Source organism: Agelaius tricolor, unplaced genomic scaffold, assembly GCF_023055355.1.
Source record: "Agelaius tricolor isolate 1412-34295 unplaced genomic scaffold, bAgeTri1.0.p SCAF_1, whole genome shotgun sequence".
Taxonomy (NCBI): domain Eukaryota; kingdom Metazoa; phylum Chordata; class Aves; order Passeriformes; family Icteridae; genus Agelaius; species Agelaius tricolor.
Genome location: NW_027269261.1, coordinates 70,509,802 through 70,527,515, shown reverse-complemented (window position 1 = coordinate 70,527,515; position 17,714 = coordinate 70,509,802). Strand labels below are relative to the sequence as shown.

The 17,714-nt window shown below is 44.6% G+C and overlaps 1 protein-coding gene across 2 annotated transcripts in view; it reads left to right on the top strand.

Annotated features, from left to right (window-relative positions):
• The window catches only part of FOXO3 (forkhead box O3), an 87,561-nt gene extending 73,710 nt beyond the window's left edge, over window positions 1-13,851 (top strand). For both annotated transcript variants that reach the window (XM_071439099.1, XM_071439107.1), the window contains exon 3: window positions 9,684-13,851. The gene's annotated coding sequence lies outside the window, so the exon portion shown is untranslated. The remainder of the gene's footprint in view (window positions 1-9,683) is intronic.
• Window positions 13,852-17,714: the final 3,863 nt, after the last annotated feature.

The following is a 17,714-nucleotide window of genomic DNA, read 5'->3' as shown; positions in this document are numbered from 1 at the left end:
TCCCCCCTCCCTGGATGGGGGAGGAGGAAAAAACATCTTTTTCTTTTGGACTCCTCCAAGAGTATATCTGTAGATTTAGGTTCTGACTTAGGTGTTTTTCAAATGTTAGCTTCTTCAGATTAGTTTTTTTTCAAGATTGATGTGGTTTTTTCTGTTGCTTCTTTTCCACAGCTGGGGGCTTGTAATCATTGTTTCTGTCATTCTTTTGTGATTCTTCAGGATCCTGCCCATACCTCTGCCTGCTCACACATACGTATTCCCTGACTCATAGGGCAGGTGCCACACGAAGTGCCCTTTCTCCTTTGTTTATTTATTAGTATAAGGGAGTAAATTTCAAAATGTAGTAGGATAAAAGGTTAGCTATAAATTATTGAAAGTGTTCTATTAACTTCAGAATAGTATGTAGAGCATCTCAGTGGTGAGGTTAAATGAGGCATTCATTCAGTTTGCAGCTTACTTCCAGCTTTCTTATTTTCCAGGTGAAGGACAGAAAGAAGGAGTCCATGTCCTTTGACTTTACAGTGCATAATTTGCCCCTTTCATCTTTAATTGTGTTTTCATTCACTGTTTCACAGTTAGATGTTCAAGGGGAAGCTTTGTGGTAGGTGAGCAACAGTGGTGAACCTGGAGAATGTTTTCCTGTTTCCTGTGTGTACGGAGCACCTCAGGATACATGCTGTGATCCGCTCTCTGTGAGGGACAACAAGGCTGCCCAGGCAGCCTCCTTTCAGTCCACCTGCAAAGCTGCCCCGCTCTGATGGAGTTGTTGGTGTGCACAGTCCTTTCTCTGTCAGTGCAAGGATTTGCTCTGGTTCTTGCACATCTTCTCACTCTTAGCAAGAGCCTTGCAGTGCTCAGCCAGGAGATGGGCTGTGGAGAAGGCCTGTAGAGGACACCGCATCCCACAAACCCTGAGCAAGGCAGCAATGTGGCAATGCCAGGGCCACAGATGAATTTTGGGGTTTCTTCAGTTCTGGTTGTGGAGAATTTAGGAAAAAAAAGGGGAGAAAAAAGAGATTTGATTCAAAATTGAGGAAGCCGAAGTTTGCAGCAGGTCAGGCTTGCTGACCACTTATCTCTTCCTTCAGGTGTGTGTGCTGCGTGGATTTAAAAACCTTCATTGCATGATATAAAAAAAAAAAAGCTGTAGGGACTTTATTGCTGTGCAACATCCAGCGGTACAATCTGTCAAATGGGGCCTGAAAAATAGATGTTATTGACAGTTTTGCTTGACACAAGCAAGTAGGGCAGCCTCTTGCTTCCATAGCTTCGTGTGCTGCATGTAGGTGGCAGCCACCGAGGGGGACTTGTGTGGGGAGCATGGAGGAGACACAACACCCCACCTCCTCACTGATGCTCCCTGCTGCCTCTTCACCCTGGCTGCTGGCATCCATGGAAAGCATAGCTGCCATGATCTTTTTCAGACTGCTCCCTCTGAATAAAGGAGCTGACACATCTGTGTGAGCAGAGTCTCATTGCAGAGGACAGATTTGTTAACGAGACAGCTCTCCTCGCTGGATTACTGTCCAGTCATCTGTGGAAGCCTCTCTCCCTCTCCCTGACAAGTGGACCGGCTGCTGTGGGGTGCCTCTGGTATCAGGTGCAAGCACAGATGATTTCTGCTGAGCTGGTTCATCACCCTTCCTCATCTGTAAAGCAGCACTCTTTGAGAGTTTGCCTCCCTGTGAGCATCTCGTGTTTTGATAGGGGCTTCTCGCATGACATCAGATGCGATCGTTCTGAATTGGTTTTCTTGGTTACTTCTCCACTGCAGCAGTAGGAATCCCTGAATTAAAATCTTCTCTCAGCAATGTTCATGGCCCCAGTAATGAATCTTTACAAGTCCAAAGACTGGGGTACATTTTTGGCAGAACAGCCTGGCAATTGCTTATGTTAAATCCGTTTCACTAGGGCAGCCAGGTGTGCTTTGCAGGCAGGCAAAAGTGGTTACAATGGATTATTGGCATACCTAGGAATAGTGAGTGCTGTGTGTTCTATTAAAAATAAGAGAAACATTGGAGTCGGTTTTCAGGAAGAAAAGAAAGAAGGCAAATACACAGGTATTTAATTTATACATACTTAGGTATTGAGGGAGGTTTACTTTGGAAGAAAATCAACTACAGTTTCTTCATAGGGAAATTAAAAAACCCTGCAGGAGATGCCACTGTTGCAGGTTTAGTGGCTGTGCACGTTTGCTGCACACAAGCCTGTGCATGGTCCCTGCAAAGAACCCTGGCCAGTCCCACCCCACCAACCTGTGCCCATGAGGCTGCCCAGGCCCAGCCTTTCAGAGGGCCCTCATTGGGGCATATAAATGAATTTGGGTTCGGTTTGGTTTTTTTTTCCTCTTACAAGAAGGAATTGAGAAAATAATTTTTTTTTCTTGCTTTATTCACTCAGTCATAATTTCCCCCTCTTATACTGCCTGGGGCCTCTGTTCCTCTCTCTCTACCTACTTTCCAAAAGCACTGCATAATGCCCTCCACCCACTCAGATAATCATCACCTTGGTATTTCAGAGGGTTTAGCAATAAATAGGCATCACTATTCCTTCACCTGTCTCTAGAATACCTTTTATTTTGAAATTAATGGGTCCTTCTCTTAGACTGGGTTTCCCACAACTCTGCACTTTGCTCCAGGGTCTGTCTCACCTGGCAAGTTCAAAGGGACTTGGCTTTTGCCGAGGAATAATCCCAAAAGAGAGCATCAGGGAAGACTTCAGGACTTGTGCTGCTGCCTGGAAGGTCAGGAGCTGGTGAGCAGTTGCTGCATGAGCAAACATTTTCTCCAGCACCAAAACTCATCCAAGAAGTTGCTTTTACCTGGATTGTTTCAGTGATCCAGTTTACAATGGCATCATGTAGGCAGCAATGCTGTCAGGGTTAGGCAAAGGGTGGAGAAAGGCTCAGCACGATCAGGGCAGGAACTTCTTGAGTTGGTGTCATAGTCTGAAAAACTCATCTAAGCTGCATCTTCTGAAGGAGGTTTCAGTGTGTCATTTATCAGGGTGTCTCTGGGGTCTGTAACAGAGCTGTGATGGACTCACGTTGATTTATTTGAAAATTACATGTAAAATACTTGACAGATGAGTTAAAGTCACTCATTTTCCACTAGTATCATCTAGGTCCCACATATTCTTACTGCAGAATACACAAGCTGCAAATAGTCACGTAACATTCACACTTGATGACTAACATCTCTGGTGAAAAAAAATCTTAGGAACCCTAACAAAATGTCTGTTAGTCATTCATTAGTCCGTATCAGCTTGGACTACTTGCCAGTTTGTTAATTGGTGTTCAGCCAATTCTCTGTACAATTCATACCTAAGACAAATTGGTCTGAGGATGACTTCATGTTTACAACACCATCTTAAAAGTAAAAATCGGTAGTCAAAGATCTCCATTTGGATGGAGTTTGGAATCAGAGAGTTGTGTACAGTTTGCCACAAAGGAAATTATTTTTGTTTGTTGCCAGAAAACTTCTGCCCATGAAAGCTGAATTACTGCACCTCTTACCTGATGACATGTGACTGCCTCAGGGCCACAGCTGCACTTCCTTTTCTCTTATTTTGAAAAATGAGGTCTTAGGGATAGGACTGTCAGGTTTTTTACACAGAGCTAAGGTGGAGCTGTCCACCTTCAAAAAATCTAGAGGAAATTCAAGAGCAGCATATTCTTCTGCTCCATTTCTAGTAGGCCAGTGGTTAAGGTGGTGGCACTTGTAACATTTAAATGTTGTTTCTGCCAGCCCAAGTTTTGAAAGGTGGTTTTGTGACTAGCTGAACTCTACACATGCCAAGTTTAGTCTTTGAACAAAAATATCTATGTAGAAAATGTATTTTGTGGGGAACAGGGATCCCTTCAACTCCAAGGAGGGCCTGCCCTGAGCAGGCTCCTCAGTGGCTGGGGAACACATCTGTGGCAAAGGAACAAACTCTGTGCTCATGGCTGCTGGGGAGGAGGAGAGGGGATATTGTGGCAAACCCCATTGGGACTGTCCCCCATGAGGTCCCACTGAAGCTCATCAAAGCCCCTTGCATCCAGAGACCAGTCCTGGGCTTGCAGGGATGCTGTGGCTCTTGCTGACACACAAATGAATTGCTCACTCCTTCTGGGAGTAGGGCTTTTTTGTTCTGGTATGTTTTTAATCTGGGTTTATTGTTTGGGGTTTTATTAACCCAGAGAAGAGATCTGTAAAAACCAGGATTGGCTCCACAGGCTTGTTTTGTGAGTGTAAAGCAGCTGAAGCCAGGACAGCGGTCTTATCCTGTGGTTTGGGTGTTCTTCTGGTGGTGTTTTATATAGATGTATTTTTTAGAACCTCATGCTTTGTCATGTGATTCAGCAGCAATAATTAGGCAGAAACTTGCTGTCCCTGCAGATGCTAAGATTACAGGATGACATACTCTCACCAGATGACAGCACAAACTGATATTTTTAGCACAGCCCGCATCAACTGGTCTCCCCAGTGCTTTCCTCCTTGGATCAGCAGTGCACAGGTTTTGCTACAGAATGAGTCTTTGCAAATCGTCTCTCTCATGTGAATGAGCCATAATGACTGTTTAGAGCTGCAGATCAGTGTTGGTCCCTCGGTATGCAGTTTGCCTGATAACTGGGCTGGTTACAGGTGGATTTTCTTTGTTCATTCCTTCCTTTGAGCCAGACTTTGAAATAGCCCCCATGAAAGCATGTTTTCTTGAAGAAGTGCGTAATAAGAGCTCCTTTTTAGAAACATAGCGTCATGCAGCTGAGGAAAGGTCAGGATCTTTTTTTCATATCAATTGGGCACTCAGCCCAGGTGATGGACTGACATCTGGAGAGGTTTAAGTCTTGTGTTGATGCCAGCCAAAAAGCCCAGGTACAGTGTGGCAGTGGGAGTGCACGATGGAGTAGTACTGTTAGGCAGCCTTTCTGTCCTGGCCTGGGGAAGGGGGATGAAGGAAGGAGCCACGCTGGGCTCCTGGTGCCAATGGTGAAGGAGCTCCAGCAGGATGTTCCCATCAGCACTGTCCCCGATCAAGGCCCGAGCGGCGTGTGGGGACGCTGACCCCGTTAAATCAGGTACCTGTGGCTGGGTGGTGGGAATGCCTGCTCTGGTCCAGTCTGCTGGGGATGTTTAATCAGCTTTTCCACTCAGATTGCTGCACAGGGTGGCAGTTATTGGAGTCTGGCAGAGGGACATCTGCTGAGCAGGAATCGGACAGGGACACAGCTCGGCTAGCGGAAGCTGCTGTGCAGCCACGGCTGTCTGCCATTCCTCCAGGAAAAAGGCCACTTTTCCCAGATGATGCTGTGGAGAATTGCTTGTGCTTATGCACTTGTATAGCTGAGCTGAATGTCTTGCCCATTGTTTTTTCCTTGCACTGCCTGCATCTCCTGACTTGAACAGAAAGTTGGACCAGATGATGCTGATCTCTTCCAGCCTGGACTTGTATATGGTGCTGTAGAGCAGTGGGATATCAGAATAACCTGCTTATAAATAGTTGTGGCACCCCACTACAGTTCTGGCCTTTCCCAGGGCACTGGTACAGGATGAGAAAATGATCTGCTGTTTTAATTACATTTACTTCCAAAATACTTGGTTGTCTCCTATGGTTTGCAGTGTTCCTTGGAAGAAGAGCAGCAACAGAAGGAAAAGAGATACTTTTGTGCCTTACGTGCTTATGCAGCTACAAGCACTGCAACATTTTAGCTCCCATAAGTCCTGGTTCTGTGCTGGCATTCTTCCTCTCTTCCTCTTTCCATCCTTCAAACCCTTATTCTCTGCCCCCAGTTCTGAGCTGGGAAAAATCTATTTTTATGAGCAGAATTTAAAGAGAAAAAGCAAAGTTGCAACATGCCTGAAAGTTCAGGAAATAAAGCCACATTAAGTTGCCAACTCTTTTTTTTTGTCCTTGGGCTTTGTCCCCTGACCTCAGTGTTGTCCCTCAGCACTGGGCCATCCTGTGGCATCCTCGTGCAGCCTGTAGGGTGTCACTGTGGCATACCTGCTGTAGGCATTGGGATTTCCAATTATTATTGTGCTTGAAATATAAATCTCATGCTGTAGTTTTGTTGTTACAGAAAGACTGGCCACAGTAGCTATCTTCCTTACTTGTTTTTCAGCAAATTCTGTTTATTTTTCAGTCTTCAGCTGTGAACCTCAGGCAGAATATTAACTTCTAACCACACGAAATCAAATCTTGCTTTTTGAGCCTACCCCCACTTCGGAGTAGAAGCTCAGTTGCTAGAAGCGATGACAAATCGAAGGGCAGAGGCACCAGAACAAATGCACATCTGTCACTAAAGGACACAAGTTTCCTTGAAAATGTTTGCATCCCAAGTGTCTAGACAGTAAAAGTAGTTACTGGGATTTCCTGTCCCTGGAGAGTTGGAAAGTGGTACCCAGGGAGAATGCTTGTTTTACAGACCTCTGAAGGTTGATATTTTCCAATATGAGATCCACTGAACAAGCCTTCCAGCCAAATCAGGAGATCCATGTTAGGCTGCCATACAGAGGAGCTGTGTGTTGGCAGTGCAGATTCTCGTACCATAATTGTGTAAAGGAGCACACAGCTTTTATTCCAGCAGAAAACTTCATGTGCTGGTGGCTGTGCTGGCTCACTGATAATCCAGGGCACATTATCTACACCCTGCTCTGGGGAGCATCACCACGTCACCTTTCTGTTCTGAAGAAATTTCCAGTGCTTCATAATTGGCACCACTGGGAATCAAAGGGAGAAATCCACAGGTGGCAGATGATTCTTCAGAGCTGCTCTGATGGTGCACAAGCTGGCATGGAGCTTGGGAGTCCGGTTAAGTGGTGAAATGATGTGAGACAGAGGTGAAGAAATGTTGTTGCTGGAGGGAGATTAGAACTGGTCAGCTTGGCCGCAGAGTGAAATGAGAGTAGCATTTGTAACTGGTCAGTAGCAAGGTAGAGGATGGGAGGGCAGAGAATAGGACAGAAGAAAGGGGCATCTCATCTCCTGCATGATTGTTTGCAAAGCTTTTGGCAAGGCATGTTCCAACAGGACAAGGGTAATGGTTTTAAACCAGAAGAGGGTAGATTTAGAAAAAATAATAGGAAAGACTTTTTTTATAATGAGGGTGGTAAAACACCACAACAGGTTGCCCAGTGAGGTGGTGGATGACCCATCCCTGAAAGTGCTCCAGGCCAGCTTGGATGGGGCTCTGAGCAAACTGATCTAGTTGAAGATGTTCTTGCTTACTTCAGGGGGATTGGACTAGACAATCTATTAGGACTCTGCCAGCCCAAAACATTCTATGATTCTGTGATAAATGAAGGCATAACTGGAGCACTTGTTTCCCTGCCTTGATACAGTTTTCATCACTGTGGGGTAGCCAGCTGCTAACTCAGGGTAAATAAGCTTTTTGTGGTGAGACAGAAAGCAAGACTGTGTGTGTCTGCTACAGATGTTAACAGGGTAATTTGAAGGCAGGCAGGTTAAGACTTTGATCTAGCTCTTTTCATTTTTAATCCATTTGCAAAGTCAATGTAAGCAGAGGTGTGAAAATAGAACATAGTTTGGTTTTGCTATATGATGCACACCTCAGCTGTGCATCTGTCTCCAAAATGTTGGCACTGTCTGAAGTACAGGTCCCACAAGAAAAAATATTTGGCAGTGCCACTTCCACAAAAGATGCTCAGCTTAACCCATCCTCCAGTTTTTTTCTCATCACTTGGTTTCATAGCATAATGCTTCACATAGATTTTTAATTTAAACATTAAGCAGTACCCTGGTGCTTTATTGTGAGTTTCTGTACTCTTTTACTTTTAATCAATAGCTTTATTCAAAGTCAGCAAGACTTCTCACATGTGCCACAGTTAAGTCCATGCTCAACATAACTGGCAGCTGCCTGAGAGGGAGCTGACTTGCTGGGCTGTGGCATTTGGGACACGAGCCTTGCCTTCAGAGGGTTTGTGCTTTGGGAAGTCACTCATTTCCAGCCCCCTCTGGTGCTCAGGCTTTAAGAAATAGAGAAGTGGGCTTGCACTTGCTTGAGCTGCTTGTGAGCCACTGGCCAGGTTTTACTGGGGGCTGCCAGGCCTGTCTGGGTATCTCTTGCTGACCTTGTTACGGCCATCGGGGCACACCAAATGGAGTCATTGGCAGGCAGTCGCATTAACGAACGGCCAGCCTTAATTTGCCCTTTGAAAATGAAGAAATCAATATGTTGATCCAGTCAGAAATCCCTTTATTCACAAAACAGTCTACCCCAAACCCCTCCACATAATTAAGGCTAAAGCCAAATTTTGTTTGGGTGAAATGCACAATCTGTCTGCTCCCTAAGCTGTGCTGAATGAAGTTCTCCCCTAATGGCACAGGGAGCAGCTGTCACACTGTTGCTTTAATAACCATGAGACAAAATGATTAAATTTCCATCAATCATTTAGCATTATCAGAATAGGTCATTTTAATAAATTGTTATCATAGGATCAGTGCCTGGCACCTTAGACAGGAGACAGTTTGAGTGATCCTCCTTGCAGGAGATGCCCATCCTAGTTAAAGCAGCAGTTCCACTAAATCCGCCATTTTTCTTGAGGGTGCCTGCTATGAGGGTCTTTTCAAAATAAAGACATTCCTGTAATCAACTCAATGGCTTTTTGGTTTCAGCCAGTGTCCCCTTGTTCTTGCACTGTATAAAAAATCATCAATCTTTCGTCTTGGGGAAAATCCTCAAAAGGCAATACGTGTGAGGTGTGAGGGGACTAAACCCTGCTTTCAGAAGCCATTTCAGAGCCAGAAGCTACATGCCCAGCAATACAGATGTCTACCAAGTGAACTTTCTGAAAATGTGAGAGGATTTCATGGCAATGTTTAAATGTACATACTTTCCAAAACCCTATGTGGTGTTTGCATATATCTCTAAGCCACTGAATACCTTTAAAACTCTGTCCCCTTGCCCCCCTTCATTGAAATGTTCATCTGTTTTCAGTGTTTTACTTACTTACCATGTTTCTTCATAGTTATCTCAGTGTTGTATCCAAGGTGTCTTCCCCATGCTTCTCTCTCCTCAGAGAAGTTTCTTGGCTAGAGAATGAGATAGACCCTAACCAAGTTTTTAAAGCCAGCTGGACCCTGTCTGTTGCTGGTGTATTGTGTGAGCAGGAAAATGGAAAACCCCAAAGTCCACACTGAAATTCGTGGCTCCTTACTGTTTGTCTTAAGCATCCTCTTCATCTGTCCTTCAAGGGTGGTGGTGGATGTCAAACACTTAGAGAAGATTTATTCAGCTTTTTGGTGATGCTGAGAAAAGGTGATTGTGAAAAATGGAGAAAAGCTGGAAGATCCTTCATTGCTTCTACCTGGAAATATGTTTAACAAATAGACACTGCACTCGGTTTCTGTAAATCAGACTTGACCATCATTTTTCATCAGAGAGAGGGTTTTTCTGTCCTGTTTGGGAGCAGCTCAGCCATCAAAGAAACACATGAACCTTGGCAAGGGAAAAGTATTTTCAGGCAGGGTCATCTTATTCCTTGCTATATGTTTGAAGTTCCTGGGTGCAAACATACCTGAAATGTTCCTCAGTGTAAGCTGTTGTTTTGTTTGGATGCTTGCTTGGTTGCCTTTGCTGTTGTGGTGGGGTTTTTTTTGTTTTGTTGGGTTTTTTTTTAATTTTTGTTTGTTTTTTTCTACAAACAGTAATCTCACTGTCTTTTTTTCTTTTTCTTCTCCAGGCCCTCAAACTGACACGAGATGTAGAGAGAGAACCCTTTGCCAAATCTGCTGTCAGCAAGTGGACAGTGATACTGTTTACAGCTTACGACCTTTGTGAACCCTGCATTATTTTCCTAATGAAGCAGACTGTTAATAGGCCCCTTACTGGAGTGAAGAATCTACTTTTTTTTCTCCCTCTTTTTCTTTTTTCTTTTTTTGTTGAAAATTGAACTCATTCTGAAGTATGCAAAATCTTCCTTTTCTGGGATGGCCAAGCACCTGCTGTGGAGACAATGTTCAGCACCATCCTGTTGAGAACACACTGTGTAGCCTTTACACTAGTTACTTGTCAATGAGTATGTGATGTTTCAATATATTAATGGTTTATGGGATGTTTTAAGTTGGTTTTTCTTTTTGGAGGTTTTCCCTATCTGCCCACCCTCCCCCCCTACAGCCTCCAGTTTGATTTCTGTAGATTTTGAACCATTTTTGCTTTCTCTCCCTGGGGAATCTGAGGCACTCTGCACACGAATGGAAATGACTGTAACCCAGCACCGCTCAGGTGTCAGGGTGTTCTGAAGGTACAGCGTTTGTCAGTCCTGTCAGCCAGCTGGATTCCAGAGAGGGGATGTGTGTGGCCTGCTTGTTTGTTGGGTTGGTTGGTTTGTTTCTTTCTTATTCTTTCCTTAAGTTTAATGGTACACCCCTGTTTTCCGTAAGGGTCAGCCCAGAGCTGGTTGCAAAGCAGGGGAAGCTGGTGAGTGCCTCTTGGCTCATGAGGACAGACTGACAGCGGGTGCCACTGCCCTCACATGCACCGAGGCAGGAGCCCCTCTCCTGCCCGCTGGAGCAGGCTCCCCTCCTCCCTTAGGTTAGCAAAGCTGCCCTCACTGCTGTGGGGGGCTGGTGAGGAGTTACAGGCTGAGCTGCCACACGAGGTGGATGTAGTCACCTGTAGAGATGTTGTTTGGAAGCACAGGAATTAAAGGAAACCGAGCGGCTGCGCGTCGGCAGGTGACTTGCAGTGACAATGCCAGGAGCTGAGGCACAGATCACTGCAGGGTGTGTTATGGCATTAGTGATCCTGTTTATTTTTGTTGTTGTTGTTGTTTTGGACATATCCTTGATTATTTTTTCCTTCTCATTATGTATAATCCATTGTGGCAGAAGAAGCAGGAGTGGGAATGGCACAGTATCATGCAAATGGCTTTTCATACGAGCATAGATTGTAGCAGGATAAATGACACTGAAAGACAAGGCAGTTTTATATATTTTGCTTCTAAGACTTTCTTTTGTAAAATGGATAATAATTAATAATAATAATGAATAAAAGGTATGGTGCTGTATAGATCCTCTCTATAATCTGGAAAGTTTGATTACTTTTTATTAGTATCTGGGGGAGGGAGGGATACAAAAAAAGAGGGGAAAACACCAGTGGTACATAGGAATTTGGTATGAAGAGGTTCTGAATAGGACAGTGTATACATAATTCTCCAAAGCGATATATGAATTTTTTTTTTCCTTTGCATAAAAGCATTATGCATATAAATATATAAATATATTTTATTATGTACAGAAATGAATCATTATGCATGGATGTTAGGAAGACAAAACTAGCATTTTAACCCAAGGTCTCAGTGCATGAGTTCCCACCGACCCGTGTCCCATGCAATGTGGAGTGACTCCCTCTCGCCACTGCCACCACACATGCACAGTCATGCACCAACACTCACACGCATTCGTGGGCCCTTCCTCACTCCTTACCTTCCAGGTCCCTGAGGTGATTTTGGTGAAACAATGGCTCCTAGTGTGATGGAAGTTTTGGTTTTTTACCGTAGCCCCCATGCTGTTCTCTCATAAAGATGCACCTCTTGGTTTCTCCCCCCAATTATGACTCTGTAGGCTCTGTGCAGTTGTGGGTAGCATAGCCCTGTAGCATATCGCATATCAACTCTTTCAAGCAGCCAAGGGTTTATCATTTGCCTTTTAAAAAAACTTCTCTTTTCTTTTTACACTGAGGGGTTCTATTTGTTAGCATGTGGCCTAGTTTATTACATTCATTGGAGCTGGCTGGTGCACATTACCCATGTCTATCAGCAACCAGCTTCCCAGGATGCTTGTGTGGCACAGCTGGGCACCCTGCTTACCCGAGTCCAGTTGCAGGCACCTTTTACTGAAATTGGTCAAGAGGTCATCACTGGCCTCCCCTGAGCATGTGCCATTAGCCCTTATCTTCCTGGTACACCCCAAAATGTGAGTGTATGCTGAAGGACTTCCCTCTGGTGTTTCTTTCACTGAGGCTTCTCTGCAGCTGCTGCCCTGAGGCTGGACTTGTGCCCCAGCCCCATGTTCTGGCTGCCAGCAGAGCTCACTCAGTGGCTCCCCGTGCTGAGGTGCAGCTTTTGATCCCTACACAGATGAGCCTCCAGTGAGACCCGTGGTGCTGCCCAAAGACCTGTTGTCACTGACAGATCAGTAAAGCCTCACTCGATGGTATGGCCAAAGTCAGCAAACCCCATAATTTATTTTTTTCTTAATACAGATTCAGTTCTTGTCAAAGGCAAGGGAAGGCCTTTTGAAAACTTAAATGAAAAGGCTGCAAATTCTGCTCTGTTCCAGCAACTTAGCCTGCTTGGGTTCAGAGGAACTGCTTTCCACTGGCAGAAATGAGAGATGAAGTGATGGCCTGCTCTGTTCAGAAAATGGAGAAAAACCACTTGGTTTAGAGACAGCCCATCAATGGCAGAAAGTTTTTTTTAAAAGAAACAATAAAAGCATTAGTGGCTGAAAGGCTTAACCTGCCTCCCAGCAATGTCAAGGGGAGCATTTCCATTGGCGTGGCTGGAACAGCTTGGGCCCCTGCTTGGAGAACATCCCAGCACTCACTGAAGAGGGATGGACCTAGCCAGCCTCTTCAGTTTGGTTTGGTTTCTATTGCTCAGTTTTGGGGCCAAAATTTTCAAGCAGAAGTGCCTGGTATCAGGCACCAAACGTTGGGGACTCCAGTGTGGCTGCAGGGGACGAGCTGCTCTGCCCTCATGGCTTCTTGAAGGATGGGGAGGGACAGGTCCCCCCAGGCCCAGGGGAAGGTCATCGCCCTCTTCACCTGCTGAGGTGCCCAGCAAAGGCCCTTTACTCCAGAGGTGCTAGATAAATCTCCCTGAATTCAAAGGGCCAGTTGTTAAGGTGTCAAAATTAAGCCTTGAATAGTTAGTTTGAGGAACTTACATTTTGAAAATTCGGCCTTTGAGTCTTTGAACATGCTTATGCCTAGGAGTTGTCCCTGTGAAATCATGTCAAACAGATGAAGGTCAAGGTCACAATTACATGGTTGGCTTTTCAACACTTGGACTAAACAAAAGGTCTAAAAAGGTGTTATTTATGCAGTTTCTAGTCACAGGTTGGGGCTTGATTTAATGATTTTGTAAAAGAAATTTTCTTTGAAGAATAATCGGATAGTTAAACACTGCTTAACTCCAGAAATTTTTGTGCCACTGCTTAAAAAAGTTACCTTTTAGGTCATGTATTTCTCCAAAATTATATCATTGCTTGGCAATTGGTGTCCTGTAAGTGTTTCAAGTACACAGTATACCTTTGGAGTTGCCAACAGATGCGAAGGGGGACCAGATACATTTCGTAACTATGGGTTGGAAAAAATGGATTGTACATTTGGCTTCACATGTTTAACTTTTTTTTTAAAAAGTTGCATGATTGGAAAAAATATGTATACAGTATCTGTAAAACTGTTTTATCTGTTTCTGTTTCAAGCCATGTAAATTGGAAGAATATTAAATCCACAGCCTTATCACGCATGGCCGTCTTTACATACCGAAGAGCTGAACAGTTTATACTTTTCATTTGGGCTATCTTGTACTTTCATTTGAAAGCAGACACTCTCATGTTGCAGTCTTACTGAGGATTTTATATTTAAAAAAAAAAAAAAAAAAAAAAGGAAAACAAAGAAAAAAGATGCTGCCCTGGAGGAATATATTACCTTACTACTCAGAGGTTGGAAGGAAGTTTGTTTTGGAGCAAAACCTGCCCCTTTCCAAATGAAGTAGAGATGCAGTGCTTACTCCACTTGGTGTTAGTAGATATTGCCTTGTGTATTCCATTTTAAATTGTAATCTAGTTTGTAAAAGAGATGGTGACGCATGTAAATAAAGCATAATGGATCTCTACATTGCACATTTGCCTTTGCTCTGTTTTATTGTGTCACAGACAGATGTGTGTTTACACAGGACCTGGAGAAGGGGTGACTTTCAAGCAGCAAGTGAAAATGGCTGGTGGGGCGCTTGTGGCTGGGCAGGGGTCTCCAGCCTGCATCCCCTAATATCTGTCAATGCATATTGACATGGACCTCGGCCCCTGAATTCTTCAGCCAGTGTAGTTTTGGTGCTCAAATAACCCCCAGGAGGATCATTTACTGCTGCTAAAAAATCACGAAGTTCTCTTGAATGTGGGGACAGAGGGGGGTTGTCCCCATGAGTGGCAGCTGCACTGTGCCAGCTGCAGACCAGCTCGCCTGATCTGGGAGAGAACCAGTCCAACCACAGACCTGTCCAGAGAAGGGTTACACCTCCCACCAGGGGCTGGCTGGGTTTCAAACTGTCTTTGAAAAATGCCTGGAGTACTTGAAACCACCCATTTGGGATTTGGGGTAATAAAACCAGCAGCCTGACTCAGCAGAAAGTTATACTGAGGGCTCTGGCTGAGGCCATGGAGAGCGTGCTCAGAAATGAGAGACATGTCAACAAAAAAACTCTTCTCCCACCCTGATGGGAAGCTGAGATGCATATGGTCTTCTTGAGTCGTTTTCCAGGAGGAAATGATATTTTCAAGAAAGAGGAGCCTTTCTTCACAGGAAGGAGGGGGTTTTCATTACTCCAGGGGCACAAACCGTGATGTTGTCCGTGCAGAGCCCACAGGAACACTACACTGAAGTACTGCAGCAATAAAGAGCAGCTTGGGGATATCCCTTGTTAAACACAGCAAGAACTGTTCAGGTTTTGCTCTACCTAGAGACAGCCTGGAACATCACAAGATCCAGACAGGGAGTAAATAGCCTTTGACCAGGAGAAAGTGTGCATTAAACTTGCCAGAGTGAGAGTGCACTTGTCCTGCAGCAACTACAGCTTCCCCTCACAAACAGAGCTGTTTTGCTTTTTTTCACAAGGCTTCTCCAACAAGGCTCTGCCAGGGAAGGACCGGGCCCTCTGCCTTGGCATCGCCCCACTGATATTTGGGACACTGATATTGTGATTGTTTGGCCTAGTGAGGTGCCAAGTCAAAGGGACTCAGCTTTAACCTGAATTTAGGCAGGGGTGGCCACAGCAATGAAGATGAGCTGATCAGCTCCTGAGCAAGTTTAGTGCTGAACCTACTTGGGTCTATTGAGCAATGCCTCAGCTGTGACCTTCAGTTCACACGGCCTTGGAATAGATCATTCTTATCTTTCACAGTACTTTCAAAATAAGTCCAAACATTTTAAAACTTCTCCAAGTTGTCCCAGAAGGCAAAAGACTTTTCAAGTTGCTGCTGAGGCTGATGAGGCAACAGAGAGCTATTTTAGGAGCTCCCCACCACATTTGCTGAGTCGTGGGTTCAGCCAGACCAGGGAAAACAGTATTTTACAGCTCTTGTTTGGTTACTGCTGCCAAGGAAGTTTGGGGTGCTTTCAAGAAGGCTGAGATAAGTAAATCTGGGAGGCTACCTCTTTTACTGGCTGGAGCCATCATGGCTGGAATCTCCCCCTTCAAAAGGAAGTCTTCCTGGGTGAAGTGGAGCCCAAGCCAGATGGAGTAGATACTGCTCTTGCTGGTACACACACTCATCCCACTGCCAGCAGCTTCTGGGCTGTTTCATGGCATCTCTCTTTGCCCAACCCAGCCCACAGAGCTTTTTTTCCCACTGGGTCTGCCTGTGGATTTTTTTAAAATGAAAATGTATTTATCCCATAAGTACAAAGCATAGAAAACAAACCAAAAAACAAGTAAGCTTTTAATTTTTTTTTTTACTGTGATTTAAATCTTTGAGAAACTTTGGAATTGTCTGACAAAATTCAGAATCTCCAGATGGGAATTTTTATTTTTGAACCTGAATTTTCTTTGCATACTCATGACATGAGCAGTTTTGCATATGTCAAAACATTTACTTGCTAGAACAAAGCATCTCCTGCTTTTATTTTTTGATGGTTTGATGACATACCAAGGACCTGATTTAATCTAGAAAATGAGATAAAATGTCCCAATTCAGTAGGAGCAGCTGGCATAAATGAGGTTAACTGTTGTAACATTCTTTTAATGTTACATTATGCCATGCAGGTTTAAAGATGCCTTTGTCCTATGAGTGACATGGTGAAATGGGGGGAAAACTGTAGAAATACGACATCTCATAAAAATATTTCCAACTTCCAAGACAAATATAATGCTGATCAGGAGTCTTTTCCCTCAATTTTCATTTTTTTGAGGCAATACCCCAAAACTTTGTTTTTGCTGAAATTTAAAGCACAGAGCAATTCCCACATGTTGCCTTTCCTTGGGATCTGCCATCCAGCAGCACTCTCTGCAATGGGCATTGAGGCTGCTGCTGGCACCTGTGGACCCTGGCACCACAGAATGTCAGACTTTGGCTCTACCTCATGCTCTGAGGGCCACTGTAAACCCTGAATTATCCCATGGCTGGTGCAGCAAGGTTCAGTGCAGGAGGATGGGAAGGACATCACTGGGAGCAAACACAGCAGGTGCCAGCACCTTGCTCTGGTGTGTGATAACCTCTCTAAGATTCACCTGCTGCATGGTTCCTTCTGCTGTTCCCAGCCACCTTGGAAAAGGATGGCATTGGTTAGAAAGTGCTAGTTGAGAAATACAGGTGTACTCTACCTCTGACCTCCAATGCAAAAGGTGGAAAAAATGTGTGCATTGGCAGAGTCACCTCAGAGGTGACCCTGGAGAGCAGCAGAGGAAGCTGCTCCTGACACCTTCCCCTCCAGGAGGGAGAGGTCCAGCTATTCCAAGCCTCTGCTGTGAATGACTAGCCTAGTGTTTGTCTTGGATTTGTTGTTCCAGAAGAAAATTGGTACTTCACCAGCATTTTATCTTAAATCTCTCAGGCTACTCTTACTTAAGGTTAACCAGGCTTGTACACCATTAACTAATTCATGGATGAGTGTCCTGGAGAAAAGTTACTGCTTAGCAAGCAATAAAGCAATTCATAAAAGACATACAATAAAAAAACAAAGTCCTTTTACTCATTAAATTAAACCCATTGTCATTCACACTTCTCTGGAGAGTCATATTTGCAATATCAAATTGTGTTATCAACCTCAGTGTGCATCTGTTAGTCAGAATTTATGGCAAGGCTGCCTCATTTATACAGAAGTTCTTGCCATGCACTGTCACTCAGCCTAGCAGACTCCCATGGAAAAGCCACAACTGAAGTTAAAATTCTGCTCTGCCATAGCAGTTATAAAATTATAGTGGCTTTCAGAGCTGGATCCCAGTCTCTTCCTGAGGAAGGCAGCTACCTTTGGGTGTCTTCTCTGAAGCTTCTGGAGAAGGTATCAGAGGGGCGGTCAGGCATGGATGTGGATGTGGAGGGGATGTGCAGTGGAGTGTGTTTGCTCTGCAGTCTGGCTACGGTGGCTGTCACCACAGGGCCAGCACCAAACAAGTTACACAGACAGGAGAGGTCATGGGGGAAGTTCCCCTGGAGTAACACAAATGCAAAGCCTCTCTTCCCTTCTCCTCACCCATAACAAGCACTTCAGGGTGAGCCCATTTCACTCAGTTTTTCACCAGAGGATGTCAAGGTGAGAAGTTGCCTGCAGAAGGTGCCCTGAATTGCTGGGTCCTGGGGGACATGGCTGCATTTCCAGCCTCTTAAATCTCCTACCAGAACATCTCTGCTTTTCCACAATCTCTTCACCTTCCCTTGCCAAAGCTTTGTTCCCTTATTAAGAAAGGGCCTCTGGGATGACAAGATGATGTTGCTGTTAGCAGGAGACTCTCAAGGTTTGGTTTTCCCCCACAAAGGGATGTTTAAGGAGCAGA